A 21,622-nucleotide genomic window follows, 5' to 3' on the forward strand; every position below is an offset into this window, starting at 1 on the left:
TGGGAACACCATGTCCTCTTCCCCAGTTCCGTGGGGAACAGTTCCAATCTCTCTGAGATTCCAAACTTCTGGCTGCCTTCTGGCCTGGCAGCTCCTGGGAGAGTTGTGCCCATTTTCCCAGAGTCAAGGCCTACCACTTGGTCTCTATTATTATAGGTTCCTCTTATCCCTGCCGCTCTCAGGGAACTCATTCTATAGCAGCATCTCCTGTCTTCAGCCCTGGCCAACGGAGGAGGTAGCCAACAAGAAGTTCCTTAAAGAAGCTAAGCATGTCCTAGGGGTTCTCCTGAGAACAGTCAGTGGGGGTGTTTTCCACCTCATCCACCCTACCCCTCACTGCAGGATTATCCAGCCTCACAGACCCTCTTCTCTAAGCCATGTGGTCCTTGCTTCTACTACCTGCCCCAGCAGTTCTGGCTTTTTTTTCACTTGGTTTGAACCATTGCTGTTTCCAGGCTCTCAAAAGCCATCCTAGCACTTTCTCTTGGTGCCAGGGGGTGAAATCTTCTATCGCAGCAGAGTGCTCCCATATTATTTAATCTTTTCTAATCAACCTCTTCTGTTCTGCCCCTGTGGCCCTCATCCTTCAGGACCAAGGCTCAGGTCTAGTCTCTGGTTCCTGCCAGGACACGGTGGCATGGTCTGGTAATTCTTGCAGAGGACAGTGCAGGCCTGTTCCTCTCTTAGCAGGAGGCCCAGCACTGCCCAGGCTGGGTTTTGTGGTGGCTTGACTCGTATTCTTTGTCTGGTGGCCAGAAGAGGGATGGGAGAACTGTGCTAGAGAGAGACCCCTGCACCATCTTCAAGCAAGAACGGGGAACTTTAGCCCTAAATGGGGAAGACGAAGCACTTCTGATCAACAGGACCAGGAGACCCAAGATTTTTGAGAGCATAGACCCAGATGTTCCCATACCAAGTCTCTGAGTCCCAGTCCTCCTCTACTGGGGCATGACCTTGGCAGAGCAGACTTGTCTTGGTGGAGAATTTGGCTTTGGAGCTCCATTCTTTTTTTTTTTTTTCCTCCCCCAGGGTTGGGTTTTCACACTGTTGTTGGGGCCACAGAGGGGCCCTCCTGCCTGTCAGCAGAGGGGCTCACGGTTTCATTAGCTTCTCCAAACTTGGGCCGTGGAGGTCTGGGCATGGCTGGGTATGTCGGGCATGTTTCCATCATGGCAGAGGGGCGCTGGGTAGGCACTGGGTAGCTGGATCATGATGGTGTACTTGGTATAGGGCTGAGTGGGGACAGAATTATAGCAGGGACCCCAGAGAGGGAGAACAGGCATTCTTGAGGAAGGTGTCCATTCCCGAAGGGGGTGGGTGAGAAGGGTCGCCATTGTGGCCATCTTGCCTGTGGCAGCTCCTTTCCTCTTCCGGTGAATTCCCAGACCAGCTTAGCTTTTTCTGCCTCCCATCTGCAGAAGATAAGAGTCTCTCTTTACTTGCTGCCAAGGAAACTTTCACACTTTTGCCTAAATGGATGATTCAGTCCTCAAACTTTCATTGCTTTTCTTTAAGCATAGATAGCGTCCAGCCATGTGATTCCTACTTCCCTCCCACCTCTGAAATGCCTGGGAAATGCCTCCACCAGCGCCTTCCCATCCATTTCAATCCCATCCCAGTGCAGCCCCAGCGAAGAGTTTTAACTCGGCTGTGCTCCGCCTTCCAGCTCCAAACTGGTGTTTGCATCTCCTTTGTAAAGTCTTCCCAAGCCTCAGCTATCCCAGGTCTGGGTCCCTGGAGACAGATTCTGGGATGGAGATCTGCAAGCCAGAAATCCAGTGGGGAGTGGTCTCAGAAGAACGGGGTCTCGGCAAGCAGTAAGAAGGCAAACCAGGAAGGATTGAGCAGAGGAGGAAGGGGAATTGACATAAGGTTGTAGCAGAGGGCTCAGCTGGTCCCACAGGGAGCTCTGGGGCTCCCTGAGGTGGCCTTTCTGCTGTCTCAAATTCAGGCAAGAGGCCTCGGCATTGTACCCCTGCCCTGATGCGTTGGGAGGCCATGCATCCTCAGGTGAGGCAGAGGATGATATTTGGCTAGGAGGTATTTGAGGGCTTACTAGTATGAAACAGGGGTCGTGAGCCATCAAAGGTCAAAGCCACCTGACAGCTGGGCGACTGAGAGCCTTGGTGCCGCAGTGGGGTGAGGGATAGGGCTCTCACTATCACAACCCCCAGAGGGGGAGAGGCAGAAAGATACCAAGGTTCTTGGTGACATCATCCTTCCAGCTGCTGGATGGAACCTTGCCTGAAGTCACATTTCCTTTGTCCTTTGCAGTCAAACACGCAAACAAATTCTCCTTTTTTTAAAGCCATGTAACACGAGCTTTCTGTCGTCTGCCATGTAGGGCTGACCTGTGATCTATGGAGTCGCGTGCCAATACTAACGGCTTATTGCCTTTTTAGAAACCGGAAGCAAAGATTAAATTTGTGAAATGGAGAATTTATTAGTTAAAAAAAAAGGCTTCAGTATAAATTCATGAGGATTTTTTTTCCTTTTTTTGCGGGGGGGTGCAGTGTTACCTGTGCACGATGGAATGGAAATTACTTATGAAAATATTTACAAACTTATACTGTGGTATAGTCAGTGCTTATTTGAACACTTCATTAATATTGAATTTTGCACCACTTCTTTTTTTTTTTTTTTTTTTTTTAAAGATTTTATTTATTTATTTGACAGAGAGAGAAATCACAAGTAGGCGGAGAGTCAGGCAGAGAGAGAGAGAGAAGCAGGCTCCTGCTGAGCAAAGAGCCCGATGTGGGGCTCGATTCCAGGACACTGAGATCATGACCTGAGCCGAAGGCAGCGGCTTAATCCACTGAGCCACCCAGGCGCCCCTTTGCACCACTTCTTGAACTAATTTATTGGCACGTTTTTAGCATGCCGCCGAGAGACTTAACATAAATCACATTAATAATAAATGGCATGAGAGCTTTTTATATTTCTTTTCTGAGCTATTATTTTAAACTAATTTTCTAGGACAGGGGATTCTAAATGTACTATTGAAGATAAGACTTTCTTAATATCTGCTTCAGCAATCAACAAGAAATACAATGTGATTTTAATTACATTCGTGTCTTGGATCCTAACTCTCATGAAGTTCACCTCTTCCCAAACGGGCTTCAGCCATCCATGAAAAAACAGGCTTGCTCAGACAAGCGCTTGCTGCTCAAATGAAACCACAGAAGCAAGGTCATCAGATGAAGCAAGAAGTTTCCTTGTGGGAAGGGAACTGGGGCGAGACGTGTTTGTCAGGGTGGCAAGGACCTAAACTCTTCCGGCGGCCGATAATTTTGTGGTCAGACTGTTAACGGTCCGTCTGTTTCCTGGAGAGCCACTAAGTTAACTCCTGAAGCCAGTGACAGTTAGCAGTAAGTCATTCAGAAGTTTTACGTGGAAGACGTAAGAGGGGATAAACCAGCGAAAGCATTTTTTTTTTTTTTAAGATTTATTTAGGGGCACCTGGGTGGCTCAGTTGGTTAGGCGTCTGTCTTTGGCTCAGGTCATGATCTTTGGGTCCTGGGATTGAGTCCTGCCTCAGGCTCTCTGCTTGGGGACTCTGCTTCTCCCTCTCTCTCTGCCTGCCTCTCTGCCTACTTGTGTTCTCTCTGTATCTCTCTGTCAAATAGATGAAATCTTTAAAAAAAATTATTTATTTATTTATTTTTGGGATTGGGGAGGGCAGAGGGAAAGATAGAATCTCAAGCAGACTCTTGGCTAAGCATAGGAGCCCAACACGGGGATCGATCTCACCACCTTGAGATCATGACCTGAGCTGAAACCAAGAATGGGACGCTTAATTGACTGAGCCTCCCAGGTGCCCCAGAGAGCATATCTTTCAAGGCATGTCAAATTAAGAATTAACCTGTAGAATTTCAAAACAAATGAACTTTCACATAGTTTAAAATTTTTTAAAAAACATTTTTAGCAAAGCAGATGGGTATTAAAACTAAAAGCAAAAACGATATATTTTTTTCCTGCAATGCTTCTGGAACAGGATAGATTCTTTTGATCGCAAGTAAGGGTGATGCGGAGAAGGTAAGAAGGGAGGCTCTTCCTCCCCTCTCCCATATCCTACTTCTACTTCCAAGGGAAGCCCAAGGGCTGGGTAGCTACTGATTATTGTGCTCACCAACCTTCTCCTGCTAACATAACCCCTTTGTTTTGGAGCAAATGACCCTGATTCCCTGTGCTCTTGGTGGGCTGCTGTCAATCACTAGCCCCTCCCACTCCTGCGTAGGAGGGGAGCCAAGTGTATCAGGCTGGGCCTCACTTAGTTGTAGATCCTCCTGGACCCAATGATTGTTCCAAGAGGTGGACATGTGACAAATAGTGGCCAATCAGAGGCCTTCCTTCTGATGACCTCAGGGCTGGGTCTAAAGGCTGATCGTGGTAAGTGGAGTTTCCTGAGTAATGTGATGGAAAGGGAAGTAGGCAGGAGTATGGTTAGAAGCTCAGACAGAAGCCAAACTATTCCACGAAAGGAAGGAGAGCCCTGGAAGGGGGGGGTCCATGGGAAGAGTCAGGACTGGCAGGAGAAGAGTGAGGTAAATGGGAAGGGTGGGGTGGTGAGGAGCGCAGGGGTCCCATGGAGACATCGGAGGGTTGGGTGATGCTCTCTCTCTGTCCCTGGTTTCTCTCCTCTCTTTCTGGGACAGAAGCCTCAGAACAGGCTAAGGGCAAGGTGGGCTGGGAGGGCTCGGTGCATCTCCAGCTTCACCCTGCATGGGGGGACCCTGACAGCATGCCCCCGCTGTCCTGCCCCAGATGGGTCAGCGTGCAGACCTAGCTTTCATGAAGATTAGAGAGACCAACAAACAAGCAAGGATCAAGGAAACAGGAAGTGGGGGCCCTGAAAACCGCCAGGGGCTGCATGGAGAAGAGAGTCGCGGGCATCCCCTACCCAGGGGCTAGGAAGGGTCGTGGGTGATAAAAAAAATCTGAAGAGTTTGTCTGGAAGGAGTGATGTATCCCCCACTCTCCCTGCCCAGTTTTTGCTCTGAAATACTCCGTAAAATCTACAGTGCTCGTGAATGCCCGAACCTACAAGATTTGGGGGGGGGGTGTTCACCAGGGCTGCTGATGTCTCTGTGGTAACCTCCAGCACCCACAAAATATGACCAGGAGCCTCCTTTCTTAACGTTCTCCATCTCATTCCTTTGAAAGCCACAGGCAACACCATATTTCAAGGGGCCGTCTTCACTGTTACTACTTGCTGTGGTTCTGGAGGTCTGGTTCTTTGCCCTGAAGAAGGGGATACAATTGACAGGGTTGGGAAGGAGAGGCTCTGGGGAGGCCCTGCCTTTAGTTTCCTGGCTTGTATCCCCCCAGAAAGACCAGTCCGGATGGCACTGGTCACCAAGTCCTCCTGGACACTGTTGGGCAAAAGTGTCATTACCTTATTCTTGCCCTGGGGGCTTAGAGGACAGTGTTTGGGTGGGAATCAATAAAGCCTGAGCATTTACGGATATGAAACATTAGATGGAACAGTCTGGTTCGGTCTAGAGGGATAAAAATAGATGGGCCTGCCACTAAACTCTGTCCCCAAGTGTGGACCAGGAGGACCCTTTGAGCCTTCCGCTCTGAGCCTGGTGCCAGAGACAGGAGAGGGTGGTTTCGGCCATATTAGTGGGGCCCAGCCATGCGGCAAGGGGCTCATAGACTAATATGGTGATGCTTCCAAAATTAAGACCCACTTTATCTGCCAGCTGTCACTTGCGCAGGTACAAAGCCCCTGTGCTACCAAGCTTTGTGCTTCAAGAGAACCAGTTCGCCCCGGTTGAGCTAATGTTGGCAGAACCAATGAAGTTACTCAGTCAGGAGTCTCCATATTGGATGGTGACTGATCGATCCAGTGAAACCCTTTCTTCTTGGGAGGGTTGAAGGTGAGAAGCAGCCAAAAGGAGGTGCTGGGGGAGGTCCTGAGAGACGGAAGGGGAAGAGAAGCTGAGCTAGACTCCAGTCCCGCCTTCCTTGTCTGGCAGATGCCACCCTTCCCCCTACCACCCACTGCTTTAACGTGCAGAGTCACAACTCCCTGCAGCCAGAAGGAAGGGGACCCACACGGCCCCTGGTCCCGCCACCCCTGTCAGAAAAGGACCACTGCCTAGCTTGGCAAGGCTTGTCTCGGGAGCCTCTCTAGCCCCCAGGGCTCGCCCAGCTCACCCACCATCTGTTGGATGATTCACGCCTGGCTGGAAGCAAAGTTGAGGCTCGATTTGGGTCTTTGGACTTGAATTTGTTCCAAAATCAAAGGTGTCAAGCTTAGTGGCCTTAAAATTCTGGAATCGTTTTGGGAAATGAGAACCTTGTACAATCTCTTGACGTGTTCTCTGTTATCATAGAAATGTGAAGAAAGTTCCCCATCTGTGCTGGGGCCCCTCTGGAGCAGGGGTGGGAGCTCTTGGACAGCTCCTGCTCACGGCCACCTGCCCCTTCCTAGATCAGCCTGCTTCCCTCCTGTCCCCCTTCCTCCTTTGCTTTTATGTCCCTTCCCACCCCCCACCCAATTTCAGCTTCCTGTGCAGAAATTTGAGTGTATCATAGGCCTAATTCATGTCGATCTGTTATCACTAGTCCATGCAAGGCGCCTCTTTTGTTTGTGATTCTCTTTTATCCACAGTGCCTTTTGCCATTCTGTACCCGCTCTCCTGCCACAGGCAAATACTCCAGCAAGTCAATCTTTTCTTTGTAGGTGTCCTTGTGAAAAGAGTATTGCTGCTTTGTATTTTGTATATATTTTTTTTTAGGTGCATGCATTTTATTTTATCTTATTTTTAAATATTTATTTATTTATTTATTTGACAGCAATCACAAGTAGGCAGAGAGGCAGGCAGAGAGAGAAAGAGAGGAGAAACCAGGCTTCCTGCTAAGCAGAGAGCCCGATGCAGGGCTCGATCCCAGGACCCTGGGATCATGACCTGAGCTGAAGGCAGAGGCTTTAACCCACTGAGCCTCCCAGTTGCCCCTAGGTGCATGCATTTGACACACAAACAGTGTTAGGTTATTTATCTTTTTTGTCTCACCCAGTACCATGTTTTTGAGATCTGTCCCTGTAGCTCTGTGTGGCTCTAACCCATCGCTTCCAACCTTGCAATGTTCTCCCTGGTGTGCGCACTGGACACTCCCCACTTGCCCCCAGGCCCGCTTTCCGCCTTGCTCTGTGTTCCGGGAAGCGGAACTCTGTGGCTTGTAGCTGCCATGTTCTCTTCTCTTCCAGCTTCCAGTTGGGTTTGGCCTTGGGGAGGCGCCATCAGGAGATGAGAAGATAGATGGAGGGTGAGGCCAGGATGTTTATTTGATCTGACGGGCTGGGGGAGCAGTGGCTGAATTCCTTTACCCACAGCAACACACCAAGGCTCATGTCCAAAGGCCAGTTCCTGCCCTTGTACCTTCAGGCACCAGGGAGGTAACAGCTGCCAGGGACTACTCTCTGGAAGGTGCTTTGCTGTCCTTTGTCTCTATCTCTGGATGCTTCCCATCCCTCGTTGAAATCCCCCAGCTGCCCTGTGGGGTCAGCGTCCTGCCTGTTTCAGCGGGTACGCCCCACATTTATTCCTCTTTGCTCCACCAGCGAAGAACTGGGCTCCTACTTCGCCCCCAACTCCCGGCACCAGAAACACCTCCCGGATAGACAGAGGCACTCTCCTTTTGCCCCGGTCCCTACCTTTCCAATCTCAGTGCATTCCTCTAGCTCTTGCAGCTGGAGCGTCTAGGATGGTGGTTCTTCCTCCTCCTTGTGATCAGGTAAAATGGGGCTTCTCAGCCTGGGGCAGGTCCATCCCTAGGGGACAGCTGAAGACATTTAGGACAGTCATGATTGGAAGTGCGGATGGTGAGGTGCTAGGGATACTGCAAAGAAATTTCAGTAAGGACAGCCCCCCTCCCTGCCCCCGAATTATCTGATCCCAAATGTCAGTAGTACCAAGGTCAAGAACTTGGAGCTAAGAGAACGCCACTTCGGATGTGAGACTTAAGCTTCCGTTGGGTTCTCAGTTGTTCCAGGAAGGTGACGGGAGGGTCCTCAGATCTCACTTGGACTTCCAGGTGGAAGGAGCTTGTTAGACCTGACTTCTGGGCCTCTCTCTCTACCCGACTTCCCTGGCTGCTCCCAAAGGAGGAGCTGTGACTTCTCTGATTGCTGAGGGCAGATGGATGGGGGTGGGAGGGCAGGAAGCCTTCTCAGCCCTTTCCCGGCTCCTTGGGAGCCAGCGCCCAGGGGAGGGGCATGTTCTGCTTGGTTCCTCTGCGCCCTACACTATGCCTTGTCGGGTTGGGCCCCTGGCTGGGGAGGACCTTAGGCAGCACGCCCATGGCTGGGGTGCAGTGTGAGAAAACCAGCTGTCATTGCTGACCTATACCACACTGTCCCCCAGCTGCCACAGTCATAAAGCTGGTGTCTTGGTCACCATCTGTTTCCATTGCCAGTCCGTCATCTGGTTCACAACTTGGGGAGGAAGGGTCATGGAGTCTAATTATTGGGACCCTTCAAATCCCAACAGACACTGGAATGTGACTAGAGCCTAGCTCTCCGTCTTAGGCCCCTCCCGCAAATGCAGGGTAGGACAATGGATTAAGAGCACTGGCCCAGTGTCAGGGGCTCAGGATTCTGCTTTTGCTCTTGACTGGAGACAACTTGGCTCTTTTGAGTTTAGTAGGGGAAGGGGGGTCTGACAAGTGTGCGTGGAGCTGAATGCAGGGGCCCAGGAGCTTGGCGGGGACCAGCACCCCTCTTCAGGTTACTGTGCTTCTCTCCTCTGTGTTGACCACAATCTCAGGAGGGCTCTCCCCTCCGAGTGGCTGCCTGCTGCCACCAGACCCGATACTGCAAGTTCAAGTCCAGCTGAAATAGTAGCATCCAGAACAGTGCTCTGATTGTATGGCCTCAGACACATCTGTCTCCTGGACCGAGGATTGAGTTCTGGGGAGTATCCTTTGCTGGTCTCGTGGTCCTCCCCTGCAGGACGGTAGTGTCCCCCAGGACCATGAGGGCTGATGGGGGAGGAGGGATGGACCCCAAAATGAAATTCCATTGGACTATCCTATCCTGACCTTCTGATCCCTGGCTGTGTGATCTTGGGTAAGCTACTTAACCTCTCTGGGTTTCCTGTTTCCTTTCCTGTAAAGTGAGAATAATATTAGTACCTATGTCACAGCATTGCTATGGGACTATTTGAAATGATACATACAAAATGATGGGCATAATGTTTTGCTAAATGGTAGATATTACCACCAAAATGGTAGACATTATGAATCTTTCTCTGGACTCTGGTTCCAGGGGTTCTCTGAGGGAGGGTGGGCAACTGGGTGAGGGAGGGCTGAAAGCAGGTGCTAGCATGGTTGGGCCGAGAGGCCTTCGAGAACAACCACAGTAAAAATGGTGGTATGAGTTTGATGTCATTTAGGCACGAAGTCCTGATGCCATTAAAAGGATATGGGAAGGGAGTTCCGGGTGAAGCAAATAGATGCTTTGACTCAGAACTGGCTGTTGGACCAAGATACCAATGTGGTGACATGATTCCTAGGTATATAGGAAGGGGTGGGAAGCTGGATGAGAAAGCATTTTAGAGAAAGCTTTGGTGTGCCATGAGCCCCCCATCCACACCCCCACGACGGTGGTAGGTTGGGGGTGCCTGCCCATTACCTTAAGCTTGGAGGCCAACCCCTTTGAATGCTTCGTACGCGTCCACTGGAACTCAGAGTGCGGGGCATCCGACTCCTGGATGGAAGACCTAAAGGGTGGGGCTGGGAAGAGGGGGCAGCTTTGGGGGTTTGCTGGGGGGAAGGAAGGGTGAGTGTTTCCTGGGGATCAGATGAAGCTGCTGAGGAGGGGCTGCCTCAGTCCAGCCCAAAGGGGCAAACGCATCTTGGCAGAGTTGCTAGAGATAGAGCCAGAGGCCCCGGGCTGGGGCACCTGCCTTGTTGAGGGAGCTACTGGAAGTGTGATCACTGAGTGATTGCTGATGGAAATATGGACTTTAGTTAATAACAATGCATTATGGGGGCCTGAGTGGCTCAGTCGGTTAAGCGTCTGCCTTCAGTTCAGGTCATGATCCCGGGTCCTGGGATCAAGCCCCGCATCAAGCTCCTGCTTTGCAGAAACCCTGCTTCTCCCTCTTCCTCTGTTGCTCCCCCTGCTTGTGCTTCATCTCTGTCAAATGAATGGATAAAATCTTTAAAAAAAAAAAAAATGCACCCATATGGGCTCAACTGTAACAGACTTACCACACTAATGCAAGATATCAGCAAAGGGGGAAGTGGGTGTGGGGGGGAGGGGTACGTGGGAAGTCCATATCTTCCATTATATGTTTCTGTAAACCTAAAACCACTCGGAAAAAAAAAAATAAAGTCAATTCATTAAACCAAAACAAATCTACTAACACAAGTCATATTTCTAATCCCTTCCAGTGAAAATTCAGAGCACATGACTCTTTTCTGCAAAAAAGAAAAATTCTCTTCAAAAAATGATATAAGCCTTGGTTTTCTCACATTTCCCCTCAGTATTTATACACACACATACACACACACACACACAAGCTTTAGCTGACACAGACCCTGGGCTTATATGTACAGAGTCCCTCAAAATTTGCACAAGTAAGCATTTTCACACTTTCAACAATTCCATTATTTACCTTTGAAAAATCCCAGAGCCTTGGATAAATAAACCATATCGTGAGCTCTGAGAAATGAAACCACCTACACGTTCCTGTTTCTGGGCGGTCAGTCTCCTTCCCCAGGATGACATTCTTTGCCAAATAAGTCCTGGTTCCAGCTCAGAAGTGGGGAAGTTTATAGACACACACAGACACACAGACCCGTCCCGGAGTCTTACGCTTTTGAGGTTGTCAGCAGAGGAACCATGTTGACCGGCTTCCTGTGGTGGGGGAGGGGGGGTGGACCACCAGGGAAGGGAGTCTGGGGTCTCTGCCTGGCTGTTTTCCCCATACCATTTCCCCGCTTTGCCTCCAGCCCACACTGTACGGCCTCCTTCTCCAGGCAGGCAGCCGGGATCTCCTGGCAAGCGGAGGCAGGCCCCAGCAGGCCTGAGCCTCTCATAGCCCAGATCGGCACCTTGTCCTGTGTCCTCCTGTTGCCAGCTGTCGCGTAGCCCAAACCCCATCAGCCTTCCTCACGGGTAACATTTTGTTCTAATGGGCATGGTTTCCAGTGCTCCCCAGCTCTGTCCGTACCTGGCTTCACCGGCTCCCCGCCAACTGTTTGGAACCCACACAGCTCTCACTGTTCCTAAAATAGTCCTCTTCCAGCCCCGCGATGGGGAAGGGGAGAAACTCGTCTTATAATAAATGTCTGAATAGCCTCATCCCCACCTCCCCAAGAAGCTCTTGCTTTCTGGAATCAAAGTCCGTCTCCCTGCATCAGGCTCCTACCCCAGCTGCAGGACACCAAGGTCCTGGGCCTGCCTTCTGTGTGCCTGTCCCCAGCCCATGGGCACCTGTGCTCCACAATGGCTTGGGAGACCACAGGGCACCTGGACTGCCCTCACGGGCCCTAGAGCCAGGCAACATGGGTCCTGATCTTCTACAGGCCGCTGGGTGACCTTGACTGAATCAGAGAACCTCTGCTAGTGCTGGTTCTTATCTGTAAGGTGGGGATATGAGTTCTACCTACTACCTCCAGTTGTAGTAAGTCTGCCAACAACTGGGAGTCACTGTATCACCATTATTTTCTGACTTGTCCCGGGCGGACTGTTCTAGATCTCCCTCTCCCCGTGTCACCTTGGGCTGAGGGCGGGGCAGACCTGAGCTGCACCCTTATTGACATTCCCACCCCGCTAGCTTACCGGCGGCACCTTGTTCCCGGACGGCTGCAGTTCACAGGCGTTTTTTGAAAACTGGAAACAGTCAAGGGCGCCTGCAGACACAGCTACTGTAGCCCACCCGTGGTGTTGCCCATAATTCTCCCAGCTCGGGGGTGGGGAAGCACGGGAGGGCCAGAGCCTGCCGGTCCTGTCCTCGGCAGAAACCCAGGCTAGGCTGCGGCCCTCAAGGACACACACATCTTGATCAGGAACAGCCTCTTCTTGCCCCATCGGTGGGTTTTGGATGAGACAACAAGTGCTTGCGGTCTCTAGGGGACCTAATGAAGACCGTCTGAAGACGTTCCACTCGGGCTCTTCAGAGATCCTGTTCTCTGGCTGAAACCTCTCTCAGACACAATGTAAGCATGTGAAAACACACACACAAGCGCACACGCGCGCGCACACACACACACACACTCAGAGCCTCTATCTAATAAACTACTATTTGGTCCTTTAATTCTTACCTCATAAATCAGTGCCTAGCAGATGGGGAGGCTCTGACCTGTTTTCTCTTGACATGCTAGGGTGTTAATAACCTTCCCAACCCATTAGGGACTTGGTGAGCACCATGGAGACATGTAGGCCAAGAATCCAGTGCCCAGGACATGCTTAGCCCTGTCCCTGCTGCTTCTGAACCTGGTCTCACCCGCCTACGGAACTCCCTCCACCAGTTTCCATCCAGGCTGTCAGCCTCCGCTTCCTTCTAAGCTGAATTCCTCAAACTCGGGCCCTTGCTCAGGCACCTGGCCTTCTTCAAAACTCTGGAATGTTCTGTGTGCCAAGCAACAGAGAAATCCCCAAAGAAAGGCCAATGGATTTGACTACGTCAAATGTAAGACTTCTGACGGCTAAAGAAGCAATAAAGTTAAAGACAAACCACAATCCAGGGAGAAACGTTGGCCATCGATAGGAGGGATGAAAGATGGTGTGTTCAACAAACACTTATGGAGGGCCTAGCACTGGCTGGGCATTGGGAGACAGAACCAAGCGGAGCACGGTTTGTGAGGTTGTCTTGTGTGTGCACACGCACCCATGTAAATGTGTGTGTGCTGAGTGTGTGTGGAAGGAGTGTCAGTTAGAGGGAGTCCAGGTGGGACAGAGCTTGGCACGGAGGAGGGGCTGGGAGGAGGTCGATGGAGCTGGACCGCAGACGGCGAGGGGATGAGGCCAGGAGGGGAGACAGGGTTTTCAGGAGGGGCTAGACCTGCCAGGCTGTGTAGACTTTTACTTTATTGATTTATTTTTAAAGATTTAATTTATTTATTTATTTAGGCGAGCACGGAAGGGGGAATGGGCAGGGGCATAGAATCCTCAAGCAGACCCGAGCCGAGTGGGGAGCCTGATGTGAGTTTGGTCTCATGACCCAGGAGATCAGGATCCCAGATGAACTCAAGAGTCCAATGCTTAACCGACTGAGCCAGCCACGCACCCCTCCTTTTATTTTTTATACTTTATTCTAAGAGCCATGATAAACCTTGGGTGGCTTTTAAGCAGGAGGCAACAAGGTTGGATTTGCCATTTTCCAAGCTCACCGCGGCTGGTAACTCGACGGATGGTGGAGAGCAGCGTAGGGGCGGAGGCGGGGAACCCTGACAGGACAAATGGCAGTTAGGCGAGGTCAGGTAAGCGACAGGGCTGGCTTGGAGTGGGTGGCATAGCCCTTGGGTGGCCGCACCTGCAACAGGCTGGTGATGTCTCGCTCCCAGATTCGGACTCTCAGCAACACTGTTAGATAGTAAAGATTTGTTGGTTGAAAGTGCTCGGTCTGGGAGTAATTTTGAATGCAGCAATAGAGAACGCATACGCCCCTGACTCTTGTTTTAGGCAATTTTTTCATCTAACAAATCTTCGTTGAACAACTTCAAAAAAATCATACTTAAGAACCCTAAGTAAAAAGCAAAGCATACAGGAGAGCATGGGGAATATAATCTGATTTTTATAAAAATGTGCACATGCACACAGAAAATACTGAGAAGGATATTTACATACCGCCATGCTTTCTATCGCTTTCTACTTTCCATTGTCCTAGATCGTCTGAGTTTCTTTACAGCAAACGAACATGGAGATCCTGGGGATTTCCTAGGGAAGTCGGACGCCGATGTGTTCAACACCAGCGCATCACACACTCTGACACACATTGCTGGTGGCAGAGGGATCCATTAAAGAGCTGAGTCTGATGCAGTAAGCTTCCAGTGGGGCCCGAGATCCTGCATTATTCTAGCAATCTCACATGGGGTGCGGATCCCGCCGGTCACAGACTGTCCTCTGAGTGGCCAGGCTCTGAAGCAACCCAAGATTTGGCTTAGGGCTCCAGGTTCGAATGCTGACTCTGTCCCTAAGGTGTAGTTCAGCCTTGAGAAAAACACTTTGAAGAAAAAAAAGAAAGATTTTATTTATTCATTTGACAGAGAGAGAGAGAGAGAGAGAGGGGACACAAGGGGAATGGGAGAGGGAGAAGCAGGCTTCCGGCAGAGCAGGGAGCCCGATGCAGGGCTCCATCCCAGGATCCCGGGATCATGACCTGAGCCTAAGGCAGACGCTTAATGACTGAGCCACCCAGGTGCTCTGAGAAAAACACTTTACTTGCCTTGGTCTGGGTTTCCTCTTTTGTAAAAGGAAAAGAGGGTATGTCTGTCATTGTTGGGATCCCCTCCATTGACATTGGGTCCCCTTGGAGCCCTGAAATGGGCCTAGAAACCAGCATTTCAAGCCAGGCTCCCGGTCTCTTCATGTGAAGTGCATGGCTGGCCCCTCTGAAGTAGGCCCTGGGTCTCTCAGTCAGTAGGAAAGGGGCTCAGTTCATGTTGTCCCCCATCCCTGTCTGGTCCCATGGGTCTCCCTGAGTCTCTGCAGTCCCTCCTTCGTCCAGACGATGGCAGCGGAGGACAAGGAGTCCCAGAGGGTGGCGTCCAGCCAGCAGAAGGTGACAAGTGGGGCTTTTGAAATGTGTTTCCATGTTCTCTCAAATGCTTAGGAGACTAACTGTGCCAGTTCTAATTCACATTTTTATTTGGTTAGGATTTAGACTCCAGCTTTTTTCCCCTAAGAAGATTTGAACCATTATGCTAAGTGGGAGAACTCAAATTAAAAATAGAACCGAAACCAGACAGATAGATCTCCACCTTGCGTCCAAGCTGACCCTTGGGTCCTCAAGTTAGCTTTGAGTTTTGTGGAAGGTGAGGCCAAAGGAGAAGCATGGGGCCTTCGGGGGCAGGAATGGAGGGGGTGACCGCTGGCCCAAGCCACAGTCTCCGGGCTGGGATCTGGAGGCTCATTTTTGCTTTCTAGCCTCACAGTCCAGGGTATTTTGAGCTCGTTTTACAGAAGTGGGAACAGACCCAGTGAGGCCAGCATGTTGACCACGGGGCAGAACCGTGACCTTTCCCCCACCTCCCTCTCTCTCTCTTTAGGGACAGGATTTTCATTTTCTGGTCCAGCAGCCATACCCAACACCACAGAAAGGTTTTCTGATCTTTGTTTTTATCCGTTGAGGTCACACTCATCGGACTATGTCCAATGACCCAGCTTCACAATGAGCTGTGGTTCGCACAACGGTGGTGCAGGGCCGGGCCTCTGTGTCACAGATGGGCGTGGGGCACATGGCGTTAAGGGTGGAGGATAACAAGCCAACTTGGAATTCCTGGAGACTGGGAGAAACTGGTTCAGTCCTATTGTTTTCTGATGGTTTCCTCCCCTCTGGTCACATGGGCGTCCTGGACGTTCCTCCAACGTTCCAGACACGCTGCTACCCTTGGGCTTTCACACCTGTTTTCACCCTGCCCAGAACGTGTGTCCATCATCAAAGCCTCCTTCAAGTCTTGGCTCTAAGGAGTCTTTAGGGGGCCTGCTCGGACCTTTGGATTTACAGTTGTACCCCCTCTACCCCACAACACTGAGCCCCCTGCCCTTGCTCTATGCCTTCCCGTGGCTCATCAGCTGGGAGCATAGGTAAAAGTACATTTATTTATGTCTGATGCCTACTTATTCATTCATATGCTTCCTCTGCTGTCGTTGGGGTTCTATTGAAGACTAGTAATTTGCAATTACTTCAGTGATTGCCCTGCCATTCATTTCTTGCCTTCAGGAAGGCATGGCTTTTAGTTTTTTTTTTTGGTTCTCTGTTGTATCCACTGAGCCTAACACAGTGGCTGCCACGTTGAGTAGGAACTCAAGAATGAATGAATGAGCTACCCTGTTGGTACATGTCAGACACACACCAGGCCTATCAGGGACAAGCTGCCCAGTGGACAAGTGACTCACATATGAAATTTGTATGAGCACATGTGGCCGACACATGCATGATGTGTCACCCACCTTGGCAGGTGCTAGATCAAAACATGACAGAGGGAATGTGCAATGCACATGTGGACACAGGTGAATCAAGGGATGGGATATAAAAGACATGGGAGGGAAAGGTGGTGGCCCAGGCCGAGTCCACCAAGGGACACAGGACGGATCAGACCGGGTGGGTGGCAGGCACACTAGAGACAGAGGCTCGTGGCCGCCCCGTGGGGATACTACCGTCTGTACCTCCGAGCCTTCGGCATTACCTCACAGAAACAGATGCCCTTCCCAAACAAATGGCTTTCACTTTCTCTTCAAAAAATAGAATTCCACTTTTCCCCCAACACCCCAAATATCTTATGCCTGGAACCTCTTCACAGAGTTCAGAGATTTTATTTTTATTTTTTAATTTTAATTTAATTTTATTTCTGCCCTGGGCCTTTTTGGCAATCTGTGGAAGTCTGTGGACCCCTTCTCAGAAAAATAAATAAATGTGCTTTTAATGTATAACATAAAAGACATAGGAACAAAGACACAAACTGTATTAAGATTCAATAACCAAATATTCAGGAAAATTATGATTAAAATAATGCATGTGCCTCTTTATAAAAATAACTAAATATTAAGACATCTGGCAGTGAGTCTAATAACTACCTTAATCTTAAAGTAGTTCTGAATGTAAATGATATTTCAAGGCACTGACAAGGCCTATAAGGTGTGACAATATCTGTGGCTTCTGTGGGATATATTCACAACTACTACTGTGGCTTGTTGCCTACCTTCACACCAAATTGCAGGTAGAGGTTTCTGAAAATCAAAGCATAATAGCTTTCCCATTTCAGTTCACAGACTCCCTGAATTCTCTCCAGGAAACTATTGGGGGTCTGTGGACCTCATTGTTCAAATCTGCCTTCCAGTCGCCCTATGGAAAACAGTCTATCCTGGCTATAGGAATTCAGCTTTAAGACTCTCTCCCATCGAGGAGGTAGAAAGTGAAATCTCAGTGAGGAGGAGCGGCATGCTGGCAAGGCTTGATTTTGGTGGGTCTGGAAGGAGGAAGAAGCAGAAGGTCCTAATCACCCATCAGATGTTTTGCCATCTGCTCACGGAGCTGTTGACACTGATCACCGCTGGAGGCTTGAGCCAGTGGGGAGCAGCCTACCCCTTGTGGCCAGGACTGGAAAGGTTCCCCCCACACCAAAGAGACTGAGCTGGAGTCCTCCATGAGCTTGCGGGTCCAGTACAGAGGGCCTGGTGGAAATGGCATCAAAGAGGAGCTACAAAGGAGGGGAAGGCCAGGAGGAAGGCAGTCACCCTCACAGGTGATGGCCAGGTGCTCTGGGGAACCTGGATGGAACGGATCACTGTCACTGAGCAGTTCCATGGGACTGCCAAGCGCTCTTGACTTTGAACCCATCCAGTTCTCACAGCTTGTGCTTAGGATTCCAGAGGCTCCCCAAAGCTTTCTCCTGTGTCTGGGCCTGAGAAGCTGCCCTGGGGAGTCCCCATGTTTCCCGGGTTAAATGAGAGTCGTGCAATTGATCCATTCCCATTTCTGGTGTGAGCATGGTGGAATCCATGGAAAAATAAATAATGACAGTAGATCTGGATTTTCTAGGAGAGTTCTGCTGGTGCAGACTGAATGCAGTTAAATGGATAGAGAAGATGTGGTATTTCTCTATACAAGGGAATACTACTCAGCCATCAAAGATGACATTTTGCCATTTGCAATGATGTGGTTGGAACTAGAGGGTATTATGCTTAGTGAAATAAGTCAATCAGAGAAGGACAATTATATGATTTCACTCATTTGTGAAATTTAAGAAACAAAATAGAGGAACATGGGCGAACAGAAGGAAAAGCAAAGCAAGATGAAATCAGAGAGGGAGACAAACTATAAGAGACTCTTAATCATAGAAAGAGAATCAAGTGTTGCTGGAGGGGAGGCGGGGGGGGGGATGGGTAACGAGGTGATGGGCAGTAAGGAGGGCACGTAATGTGATGAGCACTGGGTGTTATACAAGATTGATGAGTCACCGACCTCTACCTCTGAAACTAATAATACACTATATGCTAATTTAAGCTAATTAATTATTAATAAATAATTAAATTAATTAATTATTTATTAACAATTAATTAATTAAATCAATCAATTTAATTAATTAATTAATTAAAGTAGATTTTTAAAAAAAGAATGTATGTCCCACTTTTGGGTATGGGGAGTGCAGTAACCACACACGTGGATCAGGTTAATGTTTTGGAGATGGGGGACATTTGTTTTGCTATATGAAAACTTCGGCTAGGGTTTGTGAATGGTATCTGTTGGTCCAGAATTCAGCAGAATCACTTTTACAGAGACAATTGCTCCCTGGATCAGGAAAAGCATTTTTGTGCACGGAAAGCAAGGCCTCAGAGAATGGAAAGTCTTAGATAAAAAGAGTTAAAATGCTACAGACTCAGCCCACTCTGGAGGAGTCTGGGGCTCTTTTGGGAACACGGGGACAAGAAGAGAGACGCAGCTACAGCTGGGGCCCAGGGAAAGCCCATGCGAGGCGGACCCGAGCTGGGAGGGCTGGAGTCTCAAGGTCAGGGATGACTAATACACATCATGTATGTGTTTGAAATGTAACCCTCTGGGGATGCCAGGGTGGTTCAGTCATTAAGCGTCTGCCTTTGGCTCGGGTCATGATCCCAGGGTCCTGGGATCGAGTCCCACATTTGGCTCCTTGCTCGGTGGGGAGCCTGCTTCTCCCTCTGCCTTCTGCTCCTCCTGCTTGTGCTCTCTTTCTGACAAATAAACAAATAAAATCTTAAAAAAAAGAAAGAAAGAAAGAAAGAAGAAAACAAACAACAAACAAAAAAAACCAACAACAACAAAAAACAAATGTCACCCTCTGGGCAGGTTCTGCGGAGGTTGGGGTTTGGGGTTGCCCAGAACTTGGGCTCTGCCTCAGGAACCCAACCGGAGTGCCATGTGATGGTGGCAGTCTCAGGGGGCACTAGAGGCCAGTGGGCTGGGCCCTGTGGCTTCTCAAGGCATCCCCCCCAGCCCGATTACTGGAGGTATTCTGCCTGTCCTGGGTAAAGATCTGCCATGTCCGTGGTAGCTTTAAGTGGAGCTCACCAAGCAACTTGTCCTTCCAGCCAGTTCTTCCTGAAACCCTCACACAATTGCCTCATGGGGCTGTAAAAGCTGTTTCCAGAAAGTTCCCTGGGGTGGAACTAACAGGTGGTTCAGGAAACAAGTTCTTGCTTGTCTATACATCTTACCACAGATTTCCAGTCCAGGCTCTTAGGTCATCTATGTAGCAGTGACCACATTGTTCCTGCATATATATCACACGACCTGCCAGGCCCATCGCCGTTGTTACCCCAAATTTTCAGGGAATGTCCCATACACAGGACTTGGTCAGTGGGGCTTGGGAGGTTGGTGGGGTAAGGGAAACAGGAGGAGAGCGCCACCTGCAGGACCTCACCGGGATGGCAAGGTGGAGCCACTATGCAGAGGCAGGCACCTGGACCTTGCCTCCCTTGCTCCCAGCATCTTATGTAAGGGTGACCTCAGAAGCCTGGAAGGCTTGTGGACTCATGGGCAGCTGGCCCTTGAGTGGGTCTCGCATCTCCCGTTAGCCTGGATTGGGAGGATTTTTTACTGGCTCAGTTTAAACTGAATCCTGCAGGACCTGCATGAGAGTTTTGCAAAGAGATAAAGATCTCCTTTGATCCCATCTTCCTTATGTGAGAGCTCAGCCACAAATAGTGTGGTGTCCTTTTAGTTTCTACCTCTAACAAGGCTGACTTTGTTCTTTCCATTCTCAGTTTCCTGTGTCGACCCTCCAGGTCCTAGTTTCCTAGTTCTGTTTTGGTGGTCTCCTATTTTTATCCTTTTCCCTTTGTTTTGAGGATAGGAGGTGGTACAGAGGCATTTCCTTCCAACTGAGGGCTTTGGAAATCTACAGTCTCCTACAGGCTTTAGAAATGTCACATGGCAACTGCAGGAGCAGTAGCTGGGCGGAAACACATGGGACCTACAGTCTGGAAACTCAAGATTTCATTATAGCCCAGGTACTCACTCACCCCGCAGCCTTTGGGAAGTTAGGGCCTTTCTCATAATCTGTTTCTTCGCCTGTAAAGCGAGGGAGTGGGGCTAGTAGGTTACAATGGGCTCTCTGGGTTGCAAATGACAATAAACCAACTCACACTAGCTTGAGCAAAGTGGGGACTCTTAGCTATTGGTTGCCAAAGAAGAGTGGATGGCAGCTGGACCTCAGGGAAAAATGGAACCAGGCATTTAATGGTCATCAGGACTTTTTCTCTCTGTCTCCTGTCTCCACTTTCTTTTGAATGTTAACTTCTTTTTTTCCCACTCACCAGTTTTCTTCATGTAGCGGCCAACATGGGCCTGGCGGCTCCAGGTCCTCCATTTAACAGCTGTGCTGCCTGAGCAATCCAGAAATTAGAAAGACAGCAAAGAGTTGCAAGTCTAAAATTCTCATGGGCCCAGACTGGATCAGTGCCCCCTCCCCAACACGTCAGCTCTATAGCCAGAGAAGCAGAAACATTTAGTGAAAAATGGCTGCTCCCTAGTCCCGTGGTGATGATGTGAATGGGGATGCAGGTGCAGGTGGAGACAGATAGAGAAAACCTGGGGAGAGGGCATATGGGGAAATATGCAGTATAAGAAATCTGGAGTTTAATTGTTAATGAAAGTTCTGTTACTGCTTTGTCAAAAGAGCAAAAAAAAATTATTTTCTTGAGTGTCAAAGCTCTTAACCACTCTTGTTCTGAGAAAATGTTGACAGGAGACTAAAGCAAGTTTTGGTAAGTTATTGGTTGAATTTCAGCTCTCATAACTGATTTCTCAAGCGGGTACAATTAAAATATAACCCTGCCGAGAGGATCCTGGGAAGATCACGGATCAGGAAAGCAACAGGGATCTATCTCCTCACCTAGACTACAATTGCACTGGCAACTGACTGTCTGATGTAACTATTTTAGAAGTCTGCAGTCCATTAAAGGCTGGCAAGTTCCAGGGGAAGGCTTGGGCAGTAAATTGCAGTTAATTTCAGTCAATTTCAGCTCTTAGCACAGTAGCAGCTGCCCATCCCCCACCCCCATCCAGGTGGCAGACAGCTGTGCCTGAGTTCCTGGGGTGGCTTACACACAGTCTGTGGGAACCCTGGTGGGCAAAAAGGACCCTATCCTCCAAATAACAGGGATCTGTGCTCTGACTGCTGATTGCTACCTCTAATCTCACAGTCACAAAGAGGAGAGTCCCTCCTAGTAATGCAAAACCTACCAAGATAAAATCATGAAGGAGTAGACAGTTTGAATAGATCTATGACTAGTAAGGAGTTTGAATCAGTAATCAAAAATATTCAGGCAAGGGATGCCTGAATGGCTTAGTCGTTAAGCATCTGCCTTCAGCTCAGGTCATTATCTCAGGGTCCTGGGATTGAACCCCATATTGGGCTCCTTGCTCAGTGGGACCCACTCCTCCCGCTTGTGTTCCCTCTGTGTGTG

General features: G+C 49.5%; 1 long non-coding RNA gene across 1 annotated transcript; it reads right to left on the minus strand.

The window, feature by feature from the left end:
* Positions 1 to 6,947: 6,947 nt before the first annotated feature.
* Positions 6,948 to 11,811, minus strand: LOC116578428. The gene is made up of 5 exons (XR_004280874.1): positions 10,629 to 11,811; positions 10,222 to 10,315; positions 9,641 to 9,741; positions 7,664 to 7,791; positions 6,948 to 7,234 (listed from the first exon to the last, which is right to left on the minus strand). It is a non-coding gene; the product is annotated as an uncharacterized LOC116578428 (long non-coding RNA).
* Positions 11,812 to 21,622: the final 9,811 nt, after the last annotated feature.

This window comes from Mustela erminea, chromosome 18 (genome assembly GCF_009829155.1).
Source record: "Mustela erminea isolate mMusErm1 chromosome 18, mMusErm1.Pri, whole genome shotgun sequence".
Classification (NCBI taxonomy): Eukaryota; Metazoa; Chordata; class Mammalia; order Carnivora; family Mustelidae; genus Mustela; species Mustela erminea.